General features: G+C 38.9%; 1 protein-coding gene across 5 annotated transcripts in view; it reads right to left on the reverse strand.

The window, feature by feature from the left end:
- RNF138 (ring finger protein 138) overlaps positions 1-7,091 on the reverse strand; it is a 30,277-nt gene that overhangs the window by 11,831 nt on the left and 11,355 nt on the right. The gene's annotated exons all lie outside the window — the stretch shown is intronic.

Genomic DNA, 7,091 nt, shown 5'->3' on the forward strand with positions numbered 1-7,091 from the left:
AAAAAGAAAAACATAAAACTTTAAGAGGGATTAACATAAAAATAAATACACAATATTTATCCTTACTAGTGATAAGCAATTAAAATTAAAAAACAGAAAAAGGCCTCATTGTTATAGCAACATAAACTGTAAGGTTTTACTAGGAAAAGATACAATAAAAACAGCTATACATACTCTTTTTTTTTTTTTGCAGTTTTTGGCCGAGGCTGGGTTTGAACCCACCACCTCTGGTTTATGGGGCTAATGCCCTACTCCTCTGAGCCACAGGCACCACCGTACACATACTCTAAATGAACATTTAATACACTTTTTTAAAATGGAAAGGCAGACTATATTTCTAAGGGAATAAACAATGGACCAAAGACGAGAATGCAGAGATCTGTAAGACAAAAGTGGCATGATGAAACAGTGGGGAAAGAACGGACTCTGAATCAATGAACAATGAACCAAGACATACGGTTAATCAGAAGGGAAAAATATTCCTACTTCACATTATATATCCCAAATAAATATGGAAAACACAACTTTTAAATGCTTAATAAGAAAATAACTTTCATAACCTTGATAAAGAAAGGATTTCTCAAAGATGACACAAAAGAACCATAAATATATACACATGTAAAATATAATAAATAATACTTTTACATGTCAAAACACACCATAACCAGAGTAGCCAAAGACTGAGCAAAAGTGAGAGAGATCCTATCTCTACTAAAAATAGAGTAAATCAGCCAGGTGTTATAGTGGGCTCCTATAGTCCCAGATACTCCAGAGACTGAGGCAGGAGGATTGCTTGAACCCAGGAGTTTGAGGCTGCTGTAAGCTAGGCTAATACCATGGCACTCTAGCCTGGACAAAAGAATGAGGTTCTGTCTTAAAAAAAAAGAAAAAGAAAAAGTGCAATGCAGTTAACAAAGGATTATTATCCAGAATATATAAATACAAATTTGTTTAAAAATGAACATTTTACTTTTTACTTGTACCTCTTCCTTAACAGTTATTCAGCCACTTCAAATGTTTAACAACTTGGAGAGAAATTCACTAGGACAAAAGACTACTTGCAACTTTCATTTCTTTTTTCTTTTTGAAGTGCTATATTTTAACTAAACTGTAGGACCTCAGTGATAGCTAGTTATAATGTTTACAAAGAGTCAAGATTAATAGGCACAACCTGCAAAAAGACCAAATAAATTTCCAAAGAAGATAAAATAGAAATGTGTTCTGTTATCTTCATAATTACATTCAATCCTTCCCTCCCCGCCCACACTATACTAGCTGTAAGAAAACAAAAAGATACACAGTCTTATGTCAGAAGCAGAATTTTGTTATGAAATAAAAATACTTATTAAAACAACTAACACTGTTATCTCTAATTATTTGAGAAACTACTTCATACCATAATTTTGCCAACTATCCCCCAATATTCACCATCCTACCCTGAATAACCTGAATGGAAACACTGGTACCAGTTTCTTTTCGATGACTCAACTAAAAGTTAAACTGCTGATGGCCGGATGAATGAAAAAAGGATTACGTTTGTTTTATCTATCCTTGTATATTCAATAACATGCAGACTATTTTATTGTATCTGCACTACAGAAGGTACAATAAATGTATATGGAATTTATGAAATCACCTACAGAATTACAGTTTTGGGGTTTTTTTTGGAGAGAGCGTCTCACTGTGTTGCCCAAGCTAGAGTGCAGTGATGTCATCACAGTTCACTGCAACCTCAAACTCCTGAGCTCAAGCAATTCTCTTGCCTCAGCCTCCTGAAGAGCTAGGACTACAGATGTACACTACCACAGCTGGCTAATCTTTAAAAACTATATTGTAGGGATGAGGTCTGTTGTTGCTCAGTTTGGCCACAAACTCCTGATCTCAAGTGATACTCCTATCTGGGTTCTCAGATCCTTCCCCTTTACCTCTCCAAGTACTAGGATTCCAAGTGTGGGTCTCTAAGCCTGGCCTATTTTGCAATTTTTAAAAACTACTTATATAAGTACATGTAAATACTGCCTTAAGAATTCCCATAGCCATGCTCTATTCAAGTCAGACTTTAAATCACCCATTTGTAGTTATGAGGAATATTGTAAAATGTGTTTTGAGAAAACATAAGCTCTACTTTTGAGGTGGAGTGGACCCTTGGCCTACCCTGCTACAGAGGCAAGATCACAATTGTCTATTAAAGCAATGATTTTTATGAGATGATGCCAAACCCTGCTCAGCTAACTATTAAGTATATAAACCTACTTTTTCTTTTGGGGTAAGGACAGAGTCTCTTTCTGTTGCCCAGGCTAGAGTGTCATGGCATCAGCCTAGCTCACAGCAATCTCAAACTCCTAGATTCAAGCAATCCTTCTGCCTCAGCCCCCTGAACAGCTAAGACTACAAATGCCTGCCACAAAGCCAGGCTAATTTTTCTGTTTTTAGTACTGATGGGGGCTCACCCATGCTCAGTCTGGTCTCAAACTCCTCCCAGAGTGCTAAGATTACAGGCACGAGCCACCTGACCCAGCCTATATAAACCTACTCTTAATCAGTAATATAGACTATGTCTGCTCTACAGGGATTGACATTAAATTCTCTAAACTGAAATGTTTATCCAAAAATTAGCTATTAGATGTCTTCAAAACAGAGTTGCATGAAAAAAATGTAAAAGCTTTGCTACTAGAAATTATCTTCACAGATAAGGGTCTGAATGTATAAATCCTGTCCATTCTACCACCAGTTAAATTAAGCTAGAATATCTGAGAAAAAAACCCTAAAGAAAAGCTTTATATTAATTTTAATAAGGCATTATGACAACCTACACTGAAGTTCTTTAAAGTATAGCCCTACGGGGCTTGTGTTGTATTTATCACAGGGAAAATAGTATTTACTGTATTTGTTACTTCTCCTGAGGACCTACAGGAAAAAGTCACTCTTCAGTATTATTTCTGGTGTTTCTCATCAGAAACTATTTTGTTTATACTATTGCAGACACTGTTGTTACTGGATGTTTCTTTCTTCCTACTAGCTACTTAGATCTGGCTACTAACTAAAATCCTATGTGCTAGATACCTTGCTTCTCCAAATCCTTTCTAAATTTTTATCATTGCCCTGTTCATTGGAAGACTAACTTCCATTAGCAAGTCCCCTGCTGTTTCCTAGGTAACTGGGAAATGGGATTTGGAGGGAGAAACAAGAGAAGGTCAAGATACTTATTTTCCAGACACCTTCCCTGCAAAATTACCTTGACTAGTTGCATCCCATTCTGACTGCCCTCTCCATATAGTTTTTTTTTTTTTCCAGGTTCTAATATCTACTTCCTCCCCTCCTCTGCTTTCAGTAGACCCAAAGTATATCATTATTCCTTGTGGCTTCCTATGTTCTATTCATAATAGCACACACAATATACTACTCTTTGAAAATAGCTCCTTTACTAAATTTTCCTCTGCCTAATTAGAGGATACTCTTTGTTCCTGGCCAAGACCCTGAGACTATAGTCTGGGTCTTATATTTTTTAGGGGGGGATAGTGTCTCACTTTGCCCCCAGGCTAGAGTGCAGTGGCATCATCAAAGCTTACTGCAACCTCCAACTCCTGGGCTCAAGCAATCCTCCTGCCTCAGTCTCCCAAGTAGCTGGGACTATAGGCACACAACACCAAACCCAATTAATTTTTTTCTATTTTTAGTAGAGACAGGTCTCACTCTTGCTCAGGCTGGTCCCTGAACTCCTGAGCTCAAGCAATCCTCCAGTCTCGGCATCCCAAGAGTACTAGAATTATAGGCATGGGCCACCATGCTCAGCCTTTTTTTTTTTTTTCTTTAAAGATACCTTCTTTTCCTTCCTTTGCCAAATTCCTTACTAACTAAAAATTCATATACAACCTCAATTCTTCTATTGCAATTAGAACTTTGCATTGGCATGTAGAAATAAAAAGACTAAAAAGTTCATTCCGGGTAAGGAGACAAGCAAACAAATATAATAAAGCTTGGAGAGTCTAATAGAAGCACAAAGAACAGTTCTACCAAGAAGAAATTCTAAAGGGCAGAAAAGATTTTAGAGTAGCTAATGTTTGGTCTGAATCTTCAAAGAGGAGAAAAAGCCCACCAGCAGACAAAGTGTCAGCTGGGGTGAACACTCCTAGTAAAAGTGTCTAGATAAGGGAGTAGAAGTGATGATGGTAATTAAGAACTTACACTTACAAGCAAAGTACTATTCAATTTTCTTTACCTGTATTAGCTCATTTATTAACTTCCAACCCAAAAAGGTACTAATATTATTTTCACCTCCCACATCATTCCTTATACAGATGAGAAAACTGAGGCACAGTTTTTTGCCAAAGTCATACAATTAGTGACAGAGCAGGGATTTAAACCCAGCACTCTGGCTCCAAGACTTCACTTTTAACCACTAAGTTATATTGCTTCTTGAGGATACGGTACAAAAATTTCAAAATGGGCTTGGCGCCTGTAGCTCAGCAGCTAGGGCACCAGCCACACACATGGGAGCTGGCGGGTTCAAATCCAGCCAAACAACGACAACTACAACCAAAAAATGGCCAGGTGTTATGGTGGGTGCCTGCAGTTCCAGCTACTTGGGAGGCTGAGGCAAGACAATCACTTAAGCCCAAGAGTCTGAGGTTGCTGTGAGCTGTGACACCACAGTACTCTACCAAGAGCAACATAGTGAGACTATCTCAGCTACTCAAGAAGCTACTCAAAAACAAACACTTCAAAATGGCTAAGGCATATGATACAATGATAATAGCCAGGAAAGACAAAGGCTAAAAAAAAGAGGAAATGGCCTGATCAGAAATGAATTTTGTCTTATAAGCTAGTGTTGGATTTAAGAACATAGAACCTCTTGAGGATCCTAATACCCTCTTCCCCTACTGCACATATACAAAAAACTGACAATTTAAGGAGTCCAGAGAGCCCTTATCTGGCCAATGGAATGCAGGATGAGAAATACACTGCTATGAGCCCATAGGAAGTCAGTGACACAGCACAAGGAAGAAGATAAAAGAATGGGGAGAAAGAGACCATAGCTGCTCTTCTGAAATACCACTCTGGCAGCAGAATATAGGACAGATTAAAGGAAAGCTACCAACTAAAAGACTATTGTCGGCCAGGCATGTTGGCTCATGCCTGTACTCCTAGCACTCTGGGAGGCCGAGGCAGGTGGATTACCGTGATCTCACAGGTTTAAAACCAGCCTGAGCAAGAGCAAGACCCTGTCTCTAAAAAAAAATTGCTGAGCCTTGTAGCAGACGCCTATAGTCCCATCTACTCAGGAGACTGAGGCAAAGGAATCACTTGAGCTCAAGAGCTGGAGGTGTGAGCTATGATGCCATAGCACTCTACTGAGAATGACAAAAGTGAGACTCTGTCGCCATAAAAAAAAAAAAAAAAAGACTATTGCAATAGTTCAGTGAGACATGTTTGGGGTTAGCTAGGGAAGTGGTAAGATAAAAACGAAAAGGAGAGATGAGGAATACTGTTGTTAGGAATCAAGCGTATATAAACCAAGCAGATCCAAGGAGTAAAAAGGAGGAAGGGCCAGGCACAGTGGCTCACACTTAACAATCCTAGCACTCTGGGAGGCCGAGGCAGGAGCTTCACTAAACTCAGGAGTTTGAGTTCAGACTGAGCAAGAGTGAGACCCCCATCTTTACAAAAAAAAAAATTAGAAAACTTAGCCAGAGTGGCACCTGTAGCTCAAGAGGCCAAGGCACCAGCCATATACACCAGAGCTGGCGGGTTCAAATCCAGCCCAGGCCTATCAAACAATGACAAGTACAACCAAAAAATAGCTGGGTGTTGTGGCGGGTGCCTGTAGTCCCAGCTACTCAGGAGGCTCAGGCAAGAGAATCGCTTAAGCCCAGAAGTTGGAGGTTGTTATGAGCTGTGATGCCACAGCACTCTATCCAGGGCAATAGCTTGAGGCTCTGTCTCAAAAAAAAAAAAAAAGAAAAAAGAAAAGAAAGAAAAGAAAACTTAGCCAGGCATGGTGATGCACACCTTGTGGTCCAAGCTACTTGAGAAGCTGAGGCAGCAGAATCACCTGGGCCCAGGAGTTTAAGGTTGCAGTGAGCTACAATGACATCCCCGTACTCTAGCCCCAGCCACAGAGCAAGACTCTGTCTCAAATTTAAAATTTAAATAAAAAGAGTGACAAAGGCCTGCCTCCTGAGAAGAAAATTTGGTCACTTAATAAGCAGTGAATATACAAGTCATGCGTCATAGGAACTAGAACTAGAGATATTGTTAAAGAAGGCAAACAACATTCTCGCACCTAAGAAAAACAATCTTCAGGATTAAAAATATATTACAGAGAAAATCATAATAGAGTAGAAGTACAATAACAAGGACGGGGATGAAGAAACTCAGGAGGATTTCTAAAAACTACAAAATAAGTGTAAGAAATTTTCATCCAAACATCCAGTAAAATGAGAAACTAAAGAATTCTGCAGACTAGGCAATCATAAAATTACTAAAGATCTTTCTGAGAACAGTTTCAGCTAAAGAGTAGGGAAAAAGCTTAATGCAGTATTATGAATACAGAGTGTTTAAGGGTGATTAAATTACTAAAACTTCACATGAGAAATGAAAAGCTACTAAAATAAAATCTTGCAGATGCGGGGCCAGCAGGGGGGTTGAGTGCTGCCACCCTCGCCTCCCACAGCCACCTTAAAAAATTGTATAAATAGGGTGGTGCCTGTGGCTCAAAGGAGTAGGGCACGGACCCCATAGGCTGGAGGTGGCGGGTTCAAACTCAAACCCGGCCAAAAACTGCAAAAAAAAAAAAAAAAAATTGTATAAATAAATAAATAAATAAAATCCAATCCAATAAAATCTTAAGACAATCTGCTTAACATATTGTCTCCTGGGAGCCTTCTTTTAACGGTGGTAAAATTCCCTTTCTTTACACAGTTATCGTATGCTTACTACTGAAATTTTCAAAATTAAAGAATGCATTGTAGGGATACATGTATGGGTGATACTATATAAGGAAAAACAAAAGAATAAATAATCCACCTAAGAGGATAGTGGTTACCACTAGGAGTATGAGGTTCAAATGGGCAGGTGCTCAGAAGATGATT

Source organism: Otolemur garnettii, unplaced genomic scaffold (assembly GCF_000181295.1).
Source record: "Otolemur garnettii isolate 467f Iridium unplaced genomic scaffold, OtoGar3 scaffold00012, whole genome shotgun sequence".
Classification (NCBI taxonomy): Eukaryota; Metazoa; Chordata; class Mammalia; order Primates; family Galagidae; genus Otolemur; species Otolemur garnettii.